This window comes from Chiloscyllium plagiosum, unplaced genomic scaffold (assembly GCF_037043375.1).
Source record: "Chiloscyllium plagiosum isolate Xiang-an unplaced genomic scaffold, Cpla_swu_hap1 HiC_scaffold_3, whole genome shotgun sequence".
Taxonomy (NCBI): Eukaryota; Metazoa; Chordata; class Chondrichthyes; order Orectolobiformes; family Hemiscylliidae; genus Chiloscyllium; species Chiloscyllium plagiosum.
The window spans coordinates 128,265,622-128,286,314 of NW_028270141.1; the positions used below are offsets into that span (position 1 = coordinate 128,265,622).

The 20,693-nt window shown below is 44.8% G+C and overlaps 1 long non-coding RNA gene across 1 annotated transcript in view; it reads left to right on the forward strand.

Annotated features, from left to right (window-relative positions):
- Window positions 1-20,693, forward strand: part of LOC148151338 (uncharacterized) — a 69,093-nt gene that overhangs the window by 5,664 nt on the left and 42,736 nt on the right. The window contains exon 2 of the long non-coding RNA XR_015751973.1: window positions 16,010-16,134. This is a non-coding gene — a long non-coding RNA (uncharacterized LOC148151338). The remainder of the gene's footprint in view (window positions 1-16,009; window positions 16,135-20,693) is intronic.

Consider the following 20,693-nt stretch of genomic DNA (forward strand, 5'->3'; position numbering starts at 1 on the left):
AAGGAAGCTGGCGCAAATGCAGCTCAAAGAGCTTAAAAAGAAAGAAAAAGAGAAGGCTAAAAAGGTGTTGCTAGTACGAACCGACACAGTAATCAACACTGGCATGAACCAAGTGCCAGCGCAAGGGGGGGTGGGGGGGGTCCTATCAGGTAGTCGGATAGGGGCCAGAAAGTCCCATGCCAGCAATGGAGGTATTTAGAGAAGCTTTCCTGCAGGTGACGTATCCAGGGCAGGGCAGATTTAAACAACAGCCTAAACAGAACTGGGGTCCCCAAGGACAGGGCTGTAGGAATGGGGGCCTAAGGGACATGATAAATAATCAGGCTCCGGTGGGGGCCAGAAATGATGTGCTGGGGATGCCATTAACTGGGCCACTTTAGGAGGAATTACCCTTATTGGACCGGGCCCACTCTGTCCCACAGTGGGCTTAGACAACAGGAATCCCCAGTGGCCACTTCCCAGAAGCCTACAGGCCCAGCAGGACCTGCTTACCTGTATGGGATGTGCTCAGGATGCCCTGAGAATCTAGGAGGGAAGGGGCACTACCCTGTAATAGCATGGGAGGCTGATCAAGAACCAGTAATACAAGTTAATATCGAAGGGCAGCAGACACCGGTGATGATAGATATTGGAGCTATATAAACTTGTGGACAGCCGCGGTATGCTTCTCACCTTCCCATGTCAAGTAAATATGTTAAAACTGTTGGGTTATCAGGGAATTCATAGTTAACTTGATTTACAGCTCCAGTAAGATTAAAAATGGAAGGTAGGGAGATAGTTCTGCCAATATTAGTGTCTAAAGAGACGCCAATTAACTTGTTAATACTGTGAGCAAAAAGATTGGAGTGCACACAGCAGGGCATGGTTGTTTAAAAGGTCAATACACAATTAGTGATGCAAGAAGTTAAACATGTTAATGTTTATTGGACAGGGGGTATAGCAGGTGATATTCAAGACATTTGGGAGGTGTGGTAAGCAGAAGTGTTGACCACCTAAGTTTGAACTGCACTGGGTACAGTGATATTTGATGAGTCTCAGGATGAGGTGTTAGAGAGGCAGTGGCAGCAGGAAGTCACTGCTCCACAACATTTGAGAAGTGAAGCAATAGCAATAAGGGAGCAAGGAGTGATCCTGCAAATAGAGAGAAATGTGTTCCTGGAAAAGTGGTATAGTGTACCAGGCACAGCACCATATGTAACCTTACTGGTAAATAAGGGATATCAATCTAAAGATTTCGGACCTATGGCCAGGCATGTAGAAACAGTTAGGGAATGGCATATACTCACAACTCACAGGGGTTTGGGAATACGGGGATGGCAGTGATATTAAAATCCTAGCATGCTGCTAGCTGACAGGGAATCCAAAAGAAGTCAAGGTAACACCCCAGCGGAGTATGCCAGTGACAGTGGAGGAAGGTGATCAATATGGTAATGAGCAATTGGATACATTACCAGCCACTTTGTGGTCACAGCATGATACAGATGTGGGGAGAGTGAGATCAGCTAGCCCAGTGGAAATAAGGTTGAACCCAAGAGCTATTCTGCCTAGGAGACCGCAGTATCCTTTAAAAACTGAGTGTTGCAGACTGGCACATTCCATGGTCCAGGACTACGTGTTGAGGGACGCGCTGAAGCTTGGGGCAGCTGCCGCCAAGGCACGGTGGGGAAAGACCACTGTGTAAAGTCTGCCTGCCTAACGAAGAACAGGGGGGCCATGCAGTCATTTGGGCTCTGCTGACGCCTCAGCTAATTATATGGACATATGATCAAAAAATGTACAGACCTGTATAAAAATGATAAGTTTTGATCTCTGTATGTACATGTTTACATATGTGTGGCATGACCAACTGTACAGACCATCAAATTATTTTATGAATAAAGTATATTTTTGAAATAAAAAAAATCCTTTAAAACCAGAGGCAATAGAGGGAATAGCAGCAACAATACAAGGATTGCTGAAGGCAGGGATACTTAAAGAAACTTGTAGACCCTACAACACTCCATGTTACCAGTTTTAAAGGCAGGCGGGTCAAAATGGAGACTTGTACATGATTTAAGAGCTATAAATGAGGTAGTGGGGGATTGGCCAGCAGTTGTTCCTAATCGGCACAGACTGCTAACTAATGTGCCCCCACAGGCAGTTTGCTTCTCGGTGGTAGGTTTATGTTCTGCTTTTTTTTAGCATTCCCCTAGCAGAACACTACCGGTATCTGTTTGCTTTTATGTACAAAGGTCAGCAATACACTTAGACAAGAATGCCCCAGGGGTTTACGCATTCACTGTATGTATTCAACCAGGTGTTAAAATCAGAACTGGAGGGTCTGACTTTAGAAAGTACTCTGATACAGTATGTTGATGATTGTCTGTTCAGATAGTCAGAAACTGTGTGAGCAAGATACCCTTTTCTTCTTTTACAAATAGCAGATTGACTATTTGGGTAGGCTGGTTGCTAAGGGCCTAGATTAGAGTGGTGCTGGAAAAGCACAGCAGGTCAGGCAGCATCCGAGGAGCAGGAAAATTGACATGTTGGGCAAAAGACCTTCATTGGTGCCCAAAACGTTGATTTTCCTGCTCCTCGGATACTGCCTGACCTGCTGTGCTTTTCCAGCACCATTCTAATCTAGACTCTGATCTCTAGCATCTGCGGTCCTCACTTTTGCCTGGTTGCTAAGGGCACGAAGGCAATTGCACCAAGTCAGACTGAAGCAATTGTTAAAATTCCTAGGCCAGAGACAGTAGGGCAAATGATGACATTCTTGGGCATGACAGGATTTGGTGCAGATTAGATTGAGGAGTATGCTGAGATTACGGCATCCTTAAGGAAGGATGAAGGATGTCGGACATTCATGTTTAAGGGGCGCTTTGCAATGGAATGAAGAGGCTATTACAGCTTTCAATACCCTTAAATGAGCCTTGCTGTCAGCCTCAGCATTGGCCTTGCCTGATTACGACAATTTTTTTCACCTTTATGTGTCAAACAGGCGGACAGGCTATGCAGTTGCAGTACTAATGCAGGAGGCGAGTGTAGGGAGACGCATGCAGCCAATTGCTTACTATAGCACCCGACGAGATGAAGTAGCTCAGGGCTATCCACCATGCGATCAGGGATTGGTGGCTGCCTATTTTGCATATGAAAAAGCATCCTCAGTAACAATGGGTTACCCCGTCATCCTATACATTTATCATAAGGTGGCAGAGTTATTGGAGAAAGGGAAATTTGTACTGACGCCAGCTAGAATACTAGCATATGGGATGCTGCTGACATTTCCCACCATAACCATACATAAGTGTACGACAAGGAACATAGTGGACTATGTGCCACTTATGTATGAGGGAGAGCCCCCAAGGGAAGTGACTGCATTTGCCAAACTGAGGGCTGATTTACAGCCCAAGCCACTGCTTGATGCAGATAAGGAGGTTCTATTTGTGGATGGTTCTTGATAGAGGGATTATGATGGGAATCATGATGGGTACTCAGTTGTAAGACAGGACCAGTCCCAATATAGGACAATCAAACTGGAAACTTGCCCACAGTTGTGTTCAGCTCAGTTGGCTGAACTTAAGGCATTGATGGCAGCCTGTGAAATGATGGAGGGTAAAGAAGCTGACATTTATACTTATTCGGCTTATGCACATGGGGTATGCCACCTGCTTGGGGCAGTGTGGAAGCAAAGAAGCTTTAAGAAGAGTAATGAGGATCCCATATAACACTGCCAGCAGATTGTAGAGTTGATGACTACAATGATGAAGCCAAAGGCACTAGCTATCATTAAGTGCCAAACACACAGAAAAGGCAGCGATATGGTGATAATGGGTAATCAGGCAGTGGACGCAGCTAAGATGGCTTCGGGTTGTTCTTCATCTGTTATTGCGCCTCAGGTGCAGATAAATCCAGAACCGATGATAGAGGACCTTATTGATATATAGGGGAGGGCTACCCTGGCTGAGCAAACACTATGGAAGCAGAGGGGTGCTGGGCAGAATCAAGAAGGCTTATGGACCACAGAGGAAGGTTTATGGGTAGCACCCACCCCACTGTTGACATTTCTTATTTCAGAGGTGCATGGATTGGATCACTGTGCGCTAGGGGAAGTGCTGAGGAAGATAAAGCGGGATGGTTTCTGGTCACCATATCTGCAGGCTTCAGTGGACTATTTATTGTCACAATGTGAGGTGTGTGCACAGTACAATATTAGGAAGGGGATAACAACCCCTTTAGGACACATACCAGTGCCGGAAGGGCCATTCAAGCATTTAGTAATTGACTATGTGGACATGATAAAAAAGGTGAGAGGGAAAAGGTACATGTGAGTGGGGATTGATAGGTTTAGTCAATGGGTAGAAACTGTCCCTTCCAAAGATGCAGGAGCTGGAACAGTCGTGAAATTTCTGATGAACTAAGTTATCGCAAGGTTTGGTATACCGTCGGAAATCAGTTCAGACAATGGGTGTGCCTTCATTCAGAAAGTAAAGTTGGTGCTGCAGTCTTTCAGAATCTAACAAAGGGTTGGGTGCGTGTATCCAACGAATCTCATCCACATCCCGCATCTCCGCCCTCAGACCCCACCCCTCCACCCGTAACAAGGACAGAACGCCCCGGTGCTCACCTTCCACCCTACTAACCTTCGCATAAACCAAATCATCCGCCGACATTTCTGCCACCTCCAAACAGACCCCACCACCAGGAATATATTTCCCTCCCCACCCCTTTCCGCCTTCCGCAAAGACCGTTCCCTCCGTGACTACCTGGTCAGGTCCACGCCCCCCTACAACCCACCCTCCCATCCTGGCACTTTCCCCTGCCACCACAGGAACTGTAAAACCTGTGCCCACACCTCCTCCCTCACCTCTATCCAAGGCCCTAAAGGAGCCTTCCACATCCATCAAAGTTTTACTTGCACATCCACTAATATCATTTATTGTATCCGTTGCTCCCGATGCGGTCTCCTCTACATTGGGGAGACTGGACGCCTCCTAGCAGAGCACTTTAGGGAACGCCTCATCTTCTGCCTCGGAACACCTCAACCCCAGGGCATCAATGTGGACTTCAGGTTCCTCATTTCCCCTTCCCCTACCTCACCCTAGTTCCAAACTTCCAGCTCAGCACTATTCCCATGACTTGTCCTACCTGCCAATCTCCTTTTCCACCTATCCTCTCCTCCCTGACCTATCACCTTCATCCCCTATCCCACTCACCCATTGTACTCTATACTACTTTCTCCCCACCCCCACCCTTCTCTAGCTTATCTCTCCACGCTTCAGGCTCACTGCCTTTATTCCTGATGAAGGGCTTTTGCCCGAAACGTCAATTTCGAATTTCCTTGGATGCTGCCTGAACTGCTGTGCTCTTCCAGCACCACTAATCCAGAATCTGGTTTCCAGCATCTGCAGTCATTGTTTTTACCTACGTGTATCATCCCCAGTCACAGGGTATGATGGAAAAGATTAATGGGACATTGAAAGCCAAATTAAGCAAGATCTGTGCAAGCACCAACCTTAATTAGGTTGATGAGCTGGCGCTAGCGCTAATGAGTTATCGCATGCAGAATAATTGCATGACCAATCTAACACCACATGAGATGCTTACAGGTTGACCTATGCCAGTGCCTATGAAGGGTCGAGCTTGGAGCAATTGGATGTTACAACCAAAATGACATGGCAAACAGACAGGCCTTATACTGGATACTAACAGAAAAAGGCAGGGTTTGTGTAACGTCTGGGGAGCATTGCTGTACCTTTATACCTAACAACACTAGCCCTGGGGATCTTTTATTAAAGCAATAGAAAAACTGAAGGATCTAAGACAGGGGCGAAAAGACAATGAGGGATTTGGTCATCAGGCTTTTGATTGGTTGAATGACATATTAGGGTCTTGGGGAGGATGGTTTGTCAAGATTGGTCTTATTATAGATGCAGTTTTACTTGTAGTTGCCTTCGTCTTTTGTTGCGCTTTACCTTTTATTCAGTCTTTTTTAGTTTGCGTCACCACACGGCAACTTATGGTCATTTCAGCTACCCCTGGAAGTGCTTCCTATTCTGACAGAGCCCCAGCGCTTTACTATTATAATCTGACAACCACTACAGTGCAAGGAAAATGTCCACATGAGGATATCGATGATACTTCTGAAGAACGCGCGGGTCCTAGATTGCGAGGGATAATAGACAATAAACAATAGGTGCAGGAGTAGGCCATTCTGCCCTTCGAGCCTGCACCACCATTCAATATGATCATGGCTGATCATCCTTAATCAGTATCCTGTTCCTGCCTTATCTCCATAACCCTTGATTCCACTATCCTTGAGAGCTCTATCCAACTCTTTCTTAAATGAATCCAGAGACTGGGACTCCACTGCCCTCTGGGCAGAGCATTCCACACAGCCACCACTCTCTGGGTGAAGAAGTTTCTCCTCATCTCTGTCCTAAATGGTCTACCCCATATTTTTAAGCTGTGTCCTCTGGTTCGGCGCTCACCCATCAGCAGAAACATGTTTCCTGCCTCCAGAGTATCCAATCCTTTAATAATCTTATATGTCTCAATCAGATCCCCTCTCAGTCTTATAAACTCAAGGGTATACAAACCCAGTCGCTCCAGTCTTTCAATGTAAGGTAATCCTGCCATTCTAGGAATTGACCTCGTGAACCTACGCTGCACTCCCTCAATAGCCAGAATGTCTTTCCTCAAATTTGGAGACCAGAACTGCACACAGTACTCCAGGTGTGGTCTCACCAGGGCTCTGTACAGCTGCAGAAGAACCTCTTTGCTTCTATACTCAATCCCTCTTGTTATGAAGGCCAGCATGCTATTAGCCTTCTTCACTACCTGCTGTACCTGCATGCTTACCTTCATTGACTGGTGTACAAGAACACCAAGATCTCTCTGTACTGCCTCTTTACCTAAACTGATTCCATTTAGGTAGTAATCTGCCTTCCTGTTCTTGCCACCAAAGTAGATAACCATACATTTATCCACATTAAACTGCATCCGCCATGCATCTGACCACTCACCTAACTTGTCCAGGTCACCCTGTAATCTCCCAACATCCTCATAACATTTCACCCTGCCACCCAGCTTAGTATCATCAGCAAATTTGCTAATGTTATTGCTAATACCACCTTCTATATCATTAACATGTAGTGTAAAAAGCTGCGGTCACAGTACTGATCCTTGCGGTACCCCACTGGTCACTGCCTGCCATTCAGAAATGGAGCTGTTTATCACTACTCTTTGTTTCCTATCAGCCAATCAACTTTCAATCCAAGTGAGTACTTTGCCCCCAATACCATGCGTCCTAATTTTGCTCGCTAACCTCCTATGTGGGACTTTGTCAAAAGCTTTCTGTAAGTCCAGGTACACTACATCTACTGGATCTCCCTTGTTCATCTACAGAGTTACATCCTCAAAAAATTCCAGAAGATTAGCCAAGCATGATTTCCCCTTCATAAATCCATGCTGACTCTGACCTATCCTGTTACTACTATCTAGATATGTCGTAATTTCATCCTTTACAATAGACTTCAGCATCTTTCCCACACTGAGGTCAGACTAACTGGTATATAATTTCCTGTTTTCTCTCTCCCACCTTTCTTAAAAAGTTGTACATTAGCCACCCTCCAATCCGCAGGAACTGATCCCGAATCTATCGAACTTTGGAAAATAATCACCAGGGCATCCACGATTTCTCGAGCCACCTCCTTCAGTACCCTGGGATGTAGACCATTAGGCCCCGGGGACTTATCAACCTTCAGACCTAACAATCTCTCCAACACTAATTCCTGGCAAATATAAATTCCCTTAAGTTCAGGTCCTCCAGCCACTGATACCTCAGGGAGATTGCTTGTGTCTTCCCCAGTGAGCATAGATCTGAGGTAGCAATTCAATTCTTCTGCCATTTCTTTGTTCCCCGTAATATTAGATTAGATTAGATTACTTACAGTGTGGAAACAGGCCCTTCGGCCCAACAAGTCCACACCGACCCGCCGAAGCGCAACCCACCCATACCCCTACATTTACCCCTTATTACCTAACACTAAGGGCAATTTAGCATGGCCAATTCACCTAACCTGCACATCTTTGGACTGTGGGAGGAAACCGGAGCACCCGGAGGAAACCCACGCAGACACGGGGAGAACGTGCAAACTCCACACAGTCAGTCGCCTGAGTCGGGAATTGAACCCGGGTCTCTGGCGCTGTGAGGCAGCAGTGCTAACCACTGTGCCACCGTGCCACCCACAATATATTCCCCTGTTTCTGTCTTCAAGGGTCCAATTTTAGTCTTAACCATTTTTTTCCCTTTCACATACCTAAAAAAACTTTTACTATCCTCCTTTATATTATTGGCCAGTTTACCTTCATACCTCAGTTTTTCTCTGTGTATTTCCTTCTTAGTAATCCTCTGTTGTTCTTTAAAAGCTTCCCAGTCCTCCGTTTTCCCACTTATCTTTGCTATGTTATACTTTTTCTTTTTTAACTTTATATGTTTCTTAACTTCCCTCGTCAGCCACGGCCACCCATGCCTCCTCCTAGAATCTTTCTTCCTTTTTGGAATGAACTGATCCTGCAACTTCTGTAGTATGTTCCTCCTCTTCTTCCCGACATCATTTGTGACGACATGTACCACCACCTCTGGCTCTTCACCTTCGTCCTTGAGGATTTCCTGCACTCTGTCTGTGATGTCTTTAACCCTGGCACCAGGAAGGCAACAGACCATCCTTAAGTCCCGCCTGCTGCCACAAAAACCCCAGTCAGTTCCTCTCACTATGGAGACCCCTATTACCACGGCTCTGTGCGATGTATGACTCTTCCGTTCTGCCTCTGCGCCAACTTTTGATTGACAGACCTGGCCGCCTCGCGGACTGGCAGTGTCATCTGTCTCTACTGTTTCCAAAAGATTCAACTTGTTCCTGACAGGTACTTCGCCCGGGGTCTCTTGCACCTGTCTCCTCTCTGCCTTCCTCATCGTCTGCTTGCTTCTGGTACGATTGGTGTAATAACCTCGCTGAAGGTCTTGTCCAGAAAGATCTCGTTCTCTCGGATGAGCCTAAGGTCCTCGAGTTCTTTCATCAGTGCTGCGATATGCTCTGTCAGTAGCTGAATGTGCACACACTTTCCACACATATTCGAGCTAGACACACCAGAGTCGTTGACCTCCCACATCAAGCAGTAGCACACTGAACCAGCTTGGCAGTCATGTCTTCACCCTCTTTAACTGTGGCGTAATCACTTCACTCAACCTTCTTGTCAAAGACTCCTGAGCTAAAGCCTCACTCTTCAATCCACAGGAACTTCCTTGGACCCTCTTTTTGGGGCAAGTCTGTGGAATTTTAATTTAGGTTAGAGGAGGCAGGAGGGAGGAAGGCCCTACTTTGTAGGACCTGGGGTCTAGAACACACTCACTCTAATAGCAATCACTTACCTTCCCGACCGGCTTTGTGCTTTTGGGATTTTTTTCCTGTTCTGGTTATTGGAGGACAGGTTTTTGGTCCAAGGGACCCCAGGAATGGAGGAAGAATCCTTTAAACCTCAGACTAAGAAACTTATTTAGTCCGTGTTGGGCATCAGAGGGTCTGAGCTTATTGTCGTCTTTCTCTAGGTAAGACCAGTAGGTCTCAAAGAGGGGAATATGGAAGACAAAGAGCATGAAAGCAAAAGAAGGATTAAAACATGGAGACCACTGTCAATCTGTTGCAGGGGTGTGTGGAATGCAGAATGGGATAAGAATATTGAAATGCTCTTACACCAATTACAGAGTAAGGTTGAGGGTGAAAGGTCACTGTGGCGGGTTGAGATAACATAGTTTGTAAAGTTAGCCTCCCTGCTAAATATCATCATGGCAGGATTGGCTCCATACATCGGTGTGGCATAACATTAAATATCTAATTAGTAGTTAGTAGAGTCAGCTTGAGACAGGAATCTATTATAATAGATGGAATAGCTAAATATCTAATCATGAAAGGTTAGTCTGGAATGGAACACCACTGTAGTAGACTTGATAATAAATATCTAACCATGACATTAGGAAAATATTTAGTAGGGTCTGGAATGAAAAATCATTGTTGCAGAAGCTGACACTAAACATCGAACCGTGCCATTAGAATAATATTAAGTCGAATGTAGGAAAAACTATATAAGCACAACTGAAGAGTTAATGGGACTAAAATCACTGGTTTATTGTGTAGCTAGAGTGAGGTACTTTTGATGAGTATAGTTGGACATGCTGATAAGCTAACAGAAACATGATAAAAAAAATTAAAAACCACGCACCCTGAGGTTCGTGGGCATTCGAGAATCTGCTTTCTGAGTGTCACGGTTTTTCATTTGCAAATAAAAGACCTACTTCTTGAAGAACTCTCTGCGTCTCCTAGTGATTCTCTACATTTTCTCCACGACAACTACATTTTTAAAAAAACTCAATCTACTCAACCGAGCTAAGTAACCAAGCCATCCGACAATGGAGGAATTGTCGTATGAGGAAGAGGTTGATGGGTTGGGCTGAAAGGTGGCAGGTGGGTGAGGGAGGGGGAATAAGGGTCTGTTGGGTCTGTAAGGGAGTAAGGGTGAGGTGTTTGGCTATCAAGTAAGGACAAGAAAGCTGAGCTTAGTGTCTGAGTGGGAGGGGGTGTCAGGTCTGCCAGGGTCGGCTGAGGATAGGTGTCAGTGGTGGGGAATCTGCCATCTCCATGGAATGGTGGGAGTTGAGGGAATTCCAGGTCCAGCTGAGTCATGGATGTCAGGTTGAGGGAGTTTGTCCACTCTGACACATCATGTTGGGGTGTTGTCAGGTCAGGGGGAGTGGTGGAAGTTGAGTTGGTGGCAACAACTGACTCCCGCTCGGAATTTTGGGGCGAACATAGTTGAATAATTTTACATGAAGAATGTAAAAATTATGTCATCCGGCATTTGATTGTCTGGCATTTGATTAACGGAGCAAAATATTCCCTGCTCGTGTCCTTCAGGTAATTGAGATTCTTCAGTAAATGCTGTTTTGTTGGTTGGAGATAAAATGATAGACTGCCAATAGAGGTCAGTGTTTATAAATAGGATCCCAGGATTTCTGAGAATGGATGTTGGTGAAATTGATCAAATTCCCAATGTGGGGACATGTACATACTCTACTCAGAGAAAGTGCAGATGCTGGAGATCAGAGTCAAAAGTGTGGTGCTGGAGAAGCACAGCAGGTCAGGCAGCATCCGAAGAGCAGGACAGTCGATGTTTCTTGCATAAACTTTTCATCAGGAATGGGGGCCCTCAAGGGGGTCTGAGAAAGAAACAGGAGTGGGTAGAGCTGGAGAGAAGATAGCTAGGAATGCAATTGGAGGATGAAGGTGGAGGGTGATGGTGATAGGTCAGAGTGGAAGATGGAGCGGACAGGTGGAAAGGAAGATGGACAGGTAGGACAGTTCAAGAGGGTGGTGCTAAGTTGGAGGATTGGACCTGGGATAAGATGGGAGGGGAGATGAGGAAACTGGTAAAATCGACACTGATCCCGTGTGGTTGGAGGGTCCCAAGGTGGAAGATGAGGTGTTCTCCCTCCAGTTGTCAGATGGCTTGGATTTGTGATGGAGGAGGCCCAGGACTTTCATGTCCTTGGTGAAGTATTAGGGGGAATTGAAGTGATCGGCCACAGGGAGGTGGGGTTGTTTAGTGTGTGTGTGTCCCAGAGATATTCTCAGAAACGTTCTGCAAGTTGGCGTCCTGTCTCCGCAGTGTAGAGGAGACCACATCGAGAGCAACGGACATAGTAGATGAGGTGTTTGCAGGTGCAGGAAAATCTCTGCCAGATGTGGGGCCTTGGATGGAAGTGAGGAGGGAGGTATGGGCACAGGTTTTACGCCCTTGCAGTGGCAAGGGAAGGTGCCGGGAATGGAGGGTGGGTTGGTGGGGGCCGTGGACCTAACGAGGGAGTTGTGGAGGGAATGGTTTCCTCAGAGTGCTGAAAGGAGTGGGGAGGTGGTGGGATCTGACTGTAGGTGGCAGAAGTGGTGGACGATGATGCATTGCATCCGGAGGTTGGTAGGTTGGAACGTGAAGACAGGGGTAGTTCTGTCCTTGTTGCGATTGGGGAGGTGGGGTTGAATGGTGGAAATGCAGGAAGTGCTGCTCCCAGGAGGACCAATTCCACTCCAGAAAATCCCAGATGACCTCCTACTACAAGGACCGCAATTTCTCCTCCAACGTGGTCAACAATGCCCTTCAACTCATTTCCTCCACTTCCCGCACCTCCGCCCTGGGATTCACTGCCTGCACACTTGGTCAATGTTGTCAGGTTTATATAGTGCAGGCAAGGATGCCTTGAGGCATGGTCCACTGAAGAGACCAAGCAGGCACTACAACAATGAAAGAATGGACAACATGCAACAATCGCCAGATATGGCTGTTCCCTCCCAGTCGGGGGACACTTCAGCGGTCAAGGACACTTAGCCTCATATCTTTGGGTGACCATCCTCCAAGGCGGACTTTGGGATATGCAACAATGCCAAGCAGAGGCTGATAGCCAAGTTTGGTACCCATGAGAATGGCATCAACCGGGACCTTGGGTTCATGTCACACTACAGGTGACATCAGGACTGAAGAAGGGTTACTCCTGAAACGTTGACTTCTCCACCTGCTGCTGCCTGACTGACAACTCTGACGAGTGCTATTGTCACCTTTACAATACTTATTCACAATATGAGGTTAAGAGTTTAAGTGTTTGAGGTTTCTACAATTAAAGCGGTGATGGATTTTGATGATTGCCACTATTTTTGCCCTGTTGTAGGAAGAGGTTTATTTTAACGGAGTGGAATGTTATGAATGAATACACTTGTTAAGAAATAATTTTTCACAAAACCTGCTGTCAATGTGTGGTTCATTGCTTCTGTACAGTGTACAGTGGGTAAATAGGCAGTGGTGCTCCCTAGCATTGGGAACTTGAGGGACTACAGAGTTTGTTTGAGGGACATACATTGACCTGGGCATACGAGAAACTGTAGGGGTTGTTTGTGGTTTGCACGGGAGGTCGGAGGAGATTGGATGGGATGGGGGAATGGGTTTGGGGTAAAGACTGTAGGGTTTTTCTGTTTTTATTGGAACTGGGATGAAAAGGCTGCCTCCAAACTTTTTCCCAGGTTCATGGCCTGGCAGCAGCCCACAGCTGACATTCTGAGTGTCTTCCTTGTCATTTTCTCCCAGCGCAAGGGAGACAACTCTCACTTTCCATTTTCAGATGAAAATCCAGGCCAGCATTTCCAGATTCTCCAGCCAAGACAGACAGTTTCTCAGAATTCACTCTCCCAAGTGTCAACAGCAACTTGGATGTTGCAATGGGATCACCTTCTTTTCTTCTAATATCTGGGTCCTCAGCACTGATGAAACGTCGATTTTGCTGCTCCTCAGATGCTGCCTGAACTGCTGTGCTCTTCCAGCACCACTAATCCAAAATCTGGTTTCCAGCATCTGCAGTCATTGTTTTTATCTCAGCACTTATATCCAGAGCATCCAGAGCATACTTGTCAACATGAAAATGTGACTTTCATTTCTACTTCCTACTTTTTCTTCAGTAACCAATTCTTCATCGTTCCTGAAGAAGAGCTTATGCCCGAAACATCGATTCTCCTGTTCCTTTGATGCTGCCTGACCTGCTGCGCTTTTCCAGCAACAGATTTTTAAGCTCTGTTCTCCAGCATCTGCAGTCCTCACTTTCTCCTAATTCTTCATCCATGCCAATATTTTACCTCCAACTTTCAAATTAGTCCTTTGAGAACAACTTTATCAAAAGACTTTGGAAGTTTAAGTGTTCTAAAGATACTGATTCCCTTTAACCTAACCCACTAATTATAATCTTAAAATCAGCGAAATAGTTTCTCAAGGATCTTTAAACAGTATTGACTTTGAACAGATGATGCGCTCCTAACTTTATTATTCAGCTTTCCTGAATTATCATTTTCAGTTTTCATCCAATAACATAGAACATTACAGCACAGTACAGGCCCTTCAGCCCTTGATGTTGCACCGACCTGTCATACCAATCTGAAGTCCATCTTAACTTACAATATTCCATGTACGTCCATACGCTTGTCCAATGACGACTTAAATGTACTTAAAGTTGGCGAATCTACTACCGTTGCAGGCAAAGCATTCCATACCCTTACTACTCTCTGAGTAAAGAAACTACCTCTGACATCTGTCCTATATCTATGACCCCTCAATTTAAAGCTATGCTCACCCCCCCCCACCCCGTGCTCGCCGTCACCATACTTGGAAAAAAGCTCTCCCTGTCCACCCTATCTAACCCTCTGATTATCTTACATGTCTCTATTAAGTCACCTCTCAACCTTCTTCTCTCAAACGAAAACAGCATCAAGTCCCTCAGCCTTTCCTCGTAAAACCTTCCCTCCATACCAGGCAACATCCTCGTAAATCTCCTCTGCACCCTTTCGAAAGCTTCCACATCCTTTTATAATGTGGTGACCAGATCTGTACACAGTACTCCAAGTGCGGCCGCACCAGAGTTTTGTCCAGCTGCAGCATAACGTCATGGTTCCGGAACTCAATCCCTCTATTAATAAAAGCTAAAACACTGTATGCCTTCTAACCTGTAGTTCCTTGGTTTATCTTTTTTTTCTTGAAAACCAATCTTACATTTGCTCATTTCTGTTTTCCTAAAATTTGTGTGACAGTTGACAGTGAAGAAGGTTACCAAAGTTTACAAAGGGATCTTGATCAATTTAGGCCAGTGGGCTGAGGGATGGCAGATGGATTTAAATTTAGACAAAGGTGAGGTATTGCGTTTTAGTAAAGTGAACCAGGGCAGGAGTTATACAGTTATTGGTCGGGCTTTGGGTGATGTTGTTGAACAGAGAAATCTTGGGGTCCAGGTACATAGTTTTTGAAAGTCACAGGTAGACAGGGTGCATCAGAAAGCATTTAGCATGGACACCTTCATTCATTGTTTTGACCATTGACTACAGGAGTTGGGACATCATGTTGATGTGGTACAGGGTGATGGTGAGGCTACTTCTGGAGTAATGTGGACAGTTCTGGTTGTCCTGCGATAGGAAGGATATTATTAAATTGGAAAAGGTTGAGAAAAGATTTACCATGATGTTGCTGGGAGTGGGAAAAGATCTGCCACCCTGCCTACCCATAATAGGCGCACACAGAACACAGGAAAGCATACTTGGCCAAACTATACCAGAAACACCCAGAATGCCTCAGCAATGTCCAAACAGGTTGACAAGTGAAACCAGACAGCACTTGCAGACAAGGGAATACACTTCCCAAAACACACTAACAATACCCAGTCAACACAGCTGTCCCAAAGCCCCGAGGGCAGTCTCATAACACAGCAATACCAAAGCCACACAAAGAACAGGTCAGACGGAGAAGCGCTACCAAGGGCTTCACTCCCAGGACAGGACAATGGAAGCACCTTACTGTTTCAAAAGAGACATTCTCACCTACCTGCAAAGAGAACTGAAATCTCCTGATCCCATTGATGCTGTCAGGATGTTGCATTGTATCGACAATCAGGACATTCCTCCGATAACTGTTTTTCAATTATCACCATTGTAAATGAATTACTCCATTTCCAAATACATTGTATCTTGCCCCATTTTAATTAACCTTATTATACAAGATTCCTATAAAACCTAGCTTCATCCTCAGCTCGAGGAAGAGAATTCTCGGCTACCTGGACAGACTGTCTGTGCTGTTCCAGCTTAGTCAATTTCTATTCCGCGATATCACTGTAGTAATAACCTGTTTGTCGATTTCACTTTGAACTGTGCTTTGTGATCTCTAATTTATTAGGCTAATTTCTCCGACACTGGATCTGGAGGCTTTGAGCTATAAAGTGAGGCAGGATAGGCTTAGAATGTTTTCACTGGTGTGGAAGAGGTTGAGGGGTGACCATGTGGAGTTTTATTAAAATAATGAGGGGCATAGATAATTTGACTTCAAAACTAGGGGATATATTTTTAAAGTGAGAGGAGAAATATTTAAAAGTAACCTGAGGGACAACTTTTTCACACAGAGGGTGGTTCATATGTGGAATAAGCTGCAGGAGGAAGACACATTGAAGACTGAAGCAAAATATTTTTTCACCTATCCCTTGAAGTTTCCTCACTGCAGAAGTTTCATCAATAGGAAATTATAGGGGTAATGTATATTTTAGCTCATCTTTATATTTCTAGAAAAGTTAATTCACTGTCCTTTTTTTCATTTTTCATCAGAATTGTTTCTGGGGTACCCTCAACTCTCAAGTTGTCAGTTACAACTTTAAAAACCCATTCTTTCATTTTAATTCTATCATTAACATCGGTAACAAATCATTGATGAATCTTTTTTTGCTGAATTTTTGAGTCTGTTTTTAACTATCTTTTTAAATGTTTAACAATTTAGTACTTTTTAGTTTATTTAACAAATTTATTTGAGTCAACTCTCCACTCACACCAATGTAATTGTCTTTGATTTCATTCAAGATTCTTGTTTGAAGTTAATATGGAATTCAATTGCATGATGATGTTTGTTCACTAAAGATTGTGAAATTTTGAATTGAACGTGCCTGATTGCTCAATAGATCTGAAACAGTTTTATCTCTCGGTGCTTCCACAATATAATTCCAGGAAGTTATCATATTGTCTTTTATAGACTTACCTCTCTGTCCACATCGTCAATTTATTTTGTCCAATCTCTGTGAAGACAACAGTTGTCCCTCACAATTATTATATATCTTTGTTGCAAGTCCAATTATTATTGGGGTGGTACGGTGACTCAGTGGTTAGCACTACTGCCTTACAGCGCCCAGGACCCAGGTTTGATTCCAGCCTTGGGAGACTGTCTGTGTGGAGTTTGCACGTTCTCTTCCTGACTGCATGGGTTTCCTTTGAGTGCTCTGGTTTCCTCCCACATCCAAAAATGTGCAGGTCAGGTGAATTGGTCATTCTAAATTCCCCTATGGTTAGGTGCATTAGTCAGAGGGAAATGGGTCTGGGTGGGTTAGTCTTCAGAGGGTTAGTGTGGACCTGTTGGGCCGAAGGGCCTGTTTCCACACTGTAGGGAATCTAGTCTAATCAATTTTGCACCAAACTGTAAGGTTATGATTAAAAGTACATGAGTATACAAAGTAAAGGTATGTAAAGTATTTCCACTAGCATTTGTTCTTCCTAATCTCCATCTATACTGATGGAAATTCTGAACCAGGTTTCTTCCTCATCACTGCTGCTTGTCATCCCTTAATTTCAGGGATGACAAGCCCGCCCCTCCTCCTTTACTATTCTGTTGACCTTTTTGAAACCTTTGAGGAGAAAGTGAGGTCTGCAGATGCTGGAGATCAGAGCTGAAAATGTGTTGCTGGAAAAGCGCAGCAAGTCAGGGAGCATCCAGGGTACAGGAGAATCGACGTTTCGGGCATAAGCCCTTCTTTCTGAAGAAGGGCTTATGCCCGAAACGTCGATTCTCCTGTTCCTGGATGCTGCCTGACCTGCTGCGCTTTTCCAGCAACACATTTTCAGCTTTTTGAAACCTTGTAAACCCTAGAATATTTATTTCCAACATTGGAGACTTTGTGAGAATACCTCTGGATACTAAATCTATTTTCCTTTTCTTTTTTTATGTCATTATTTCATCTAACGTATTACAAATGTTCTGTACATTCAACTAAAGAGTCTTCAATTTATTTACTGATAATCTTTACATTGACCTTACTCTCCGATACACTATTCCCATGAAACTCTCTGTCTCTTCCTATGTCACTTGGCTTACCTTTTCCCGGGTCACCCCTCTGCCCTATTGCCTTGACTTTTGTCCCTGATATTAGAAAACCTTACTTTATCCCATGTAGCTCTGGGCTGGATAAGTTCGCCATGTCCAAAGACAAATCAGAGATCATGATTGGAATGAGAAAGTGAGCTTGGTATATGCACTGATAATCATCTGAGTGAAGATGGAGATTCCACAACAGGTTTATCACTGTTTTTCAGTGCTGTCCCTATCTCCCTTGATATTATTTAGAAATCTATTGCTTAATGTCTTCAACATAATCAATGGCCAAGCTCCCAGGGGTAAGGTTTTCCAAACTTCACTGCCCTCTTAGTGAAGAGATTCTCCTCATCTCAGTCCGAAATGGCTGATTCCCTTATTCTGAGACTGTGTTCTCCAATTCCCGAGACTCCAAGCCAACAGAAACACCCTTTCTACATCTACCTTAGCTGGCCCGTTAAGAGTTTTGAAAGTGTCAATGAGATCATCTCAGTCTTATAAATCTCCTGGTCCTGACCAGGTATATCTAGAACATTGCAAGAGACTGGAGAGGAAATTCAGGGGTCCCGGCTGATATTTTGCATCATCATTAGCAACAGATGAGGTCCCGAAAGGCTGGAAGGTTGCGAATCTTGTGCCCTTTTTCAAAAGGAAAAAGCTGCAAAGAAAAACTTGGGAACTATAGACCAGCAAGCCTAACATCTGTGGTAGGTCAATCACTTGAGAAGACTCTGAGAGATTAGATACATATGCATTTTGAAAGACAGGCATCGTTTGTACATGGGTGATCATGCCTCACAAATTTGTTAGAGTTCTTTGATGAAGTGACTAGAAAGGTTGATGAGAACAGGGCAGTAAATGTATGGATTGTAGTAAGGATTTTGATAAGGTTCCACATGGTAGGCTGCTCTGGAAGGTTATATCGCATGGAATCCTGGGACAGCTGGCAAATTGGAGAAACAATTGGCTTGATGGTAGGAAGCAGAGGGTAATATTGGAAAGATGCTTGTCGAGCTGGAGGCCTGTGACTAGTGGAGTGCCTCAGGAGTCGACGCTGGGCCCATTACTGTTTGTTATCTATATCAATGATTTAGATGAGAATGTACAAGGTATGATTCATAAGTTTGCAGATAACACTAAAATAGGCGGTATGGACAATGAGGAAGGTTATCCGAAATACAGCAAGACCGTGATCAACTGGGAAAGTGGGCCGAGAAATGGCAAATGGAGTTTAATATAGATAAGTAAGAGGCCTTGCATTTTGGAACGTCAAAGGAGTTTCTTTGTGAATGGTAGGGCCTTAAGGAGTGTAGTGGAACAGAGGGACCTTGGAATTCAGGTGCAAAGTCACAGGTAGACAGAACAGTGAAGAAGGTGAAAGTGAGGACTGCAGATGCTGGAGATCAGAGACAAGATTAGAGCGGTGCTGGAAAAGCACAGCAGGTCAAGCAGCATTGAAACTTTATTGCTGGAACAGCACAGCAGGTCAGGCAGCATCCAGGGAACAGGAGATTCGACGTTTCGGGCACAGGCCCTTCTTCAGGAAACAGGGCCTGTGCCCGAAACGTCGAATCTCCTGTTCCCTGGATGCTGCCTGACCTGCTGTGCTGTTCCAGCAATAAAGTTTCAACTTTGATCTCCAGCATCTGCAGACCTCACTTTCTCCAGGTCAAGCAGCATCCAAGGAACAGGAAAATTGACGTTCGGGCAAAGGTTCTTCATCAGCAATGATGAGAGCAGTGAAGACTGCTTTTGGCACACTGGCCTTCATCAGTAAGGGTACTGAGTATAGAAGCTGGGAAGTGACATTGCAGTTGTACAAGATGTTGGTGAGGCTGCACTTGGAGTGTTGTGTTTTGATCACCTCCCAATAGGAAGGATGTCATTAAACTGGAAAGAGTGCAGAAGAAGGTTACAAGGATGTTGCCAGGACTCAACAAAAGTTATAGGCAGAGGTTGGACAAGCTAGGATTTTTTTCTTTAGAGCGTAGGAGACTGAGGGAGGATCTTACAGAAGGATATAAGATCATCAGAGGCATGGATAGGCTGAATGCACTCAGTTTTTTTTCCAAGGGTTAGAGAATCGAGGAGTAGAGGACATTTATTTAAGGTTAGAGGGGAAGAATAAAAGGGAACCTGAGGGGCAAAGTTTTTACACAGAGGGTGGTATGCGTATGAAATGAACTGCCAGCAGAAGCAGTTGAGGTGGGTACATTAACAACATTTAAAAGGCATTTGGACAAATGCATAGGTAGGAAAGGTTTAGAAGGATAATAGCCAAGTGTGGAGAAATGGGGTGAGCATGCCTTTACACTTTCCTCCCCCCCCCCCCCCTCATCCTGACGTGAAGACACCCTCATCACATGACCACCACCCCATCATCCAAGCCAACTAGCCCCAACCCTATGATCAACCTCACCCCAACACCACTTCAGTAACTCTTGATCGCCTAACTGCTAATCCTTAATGTCCTTCAAGCAAGCCACCACCTGCCACTTTACCTGCGTTTGTCACATTTGTACTCGTTCTATAGCTTTTTACAAAGGCTTTGGGATAACTCTTCACCTTATTGGGATGTTGGTGCTTGTGCTGTAAAGGTGGGCACTGCTTCTACAAAGACTCTCTGTGCTGCTTTCTGATTCTTATACTGGGTGAGTTCTGCAGGATCCTCCATCTGAAGACTGGTTGAAAAATTGGGGTGTTCAGTAACTATAGCCAAATTCTTTGGGGGGGTTGGAGCAATATGAGCAATGGTAAGATGTGTGGCTGAATCAGGAGAGAAGTCTGGTAAGATTCTTTTCAATGTTGGGATCATCTCATTGCAGCTTTACAGTTTTCACAAGCAGCGTGACAAATTCTCGCTGGGCAATGGTGAGTCCCAGTCGATGGCGATTATTGTTTGGTTATGTCCTGGTTAACGGTTTAATTCATCTCACTAATATTCCAGTTGTGCTCGT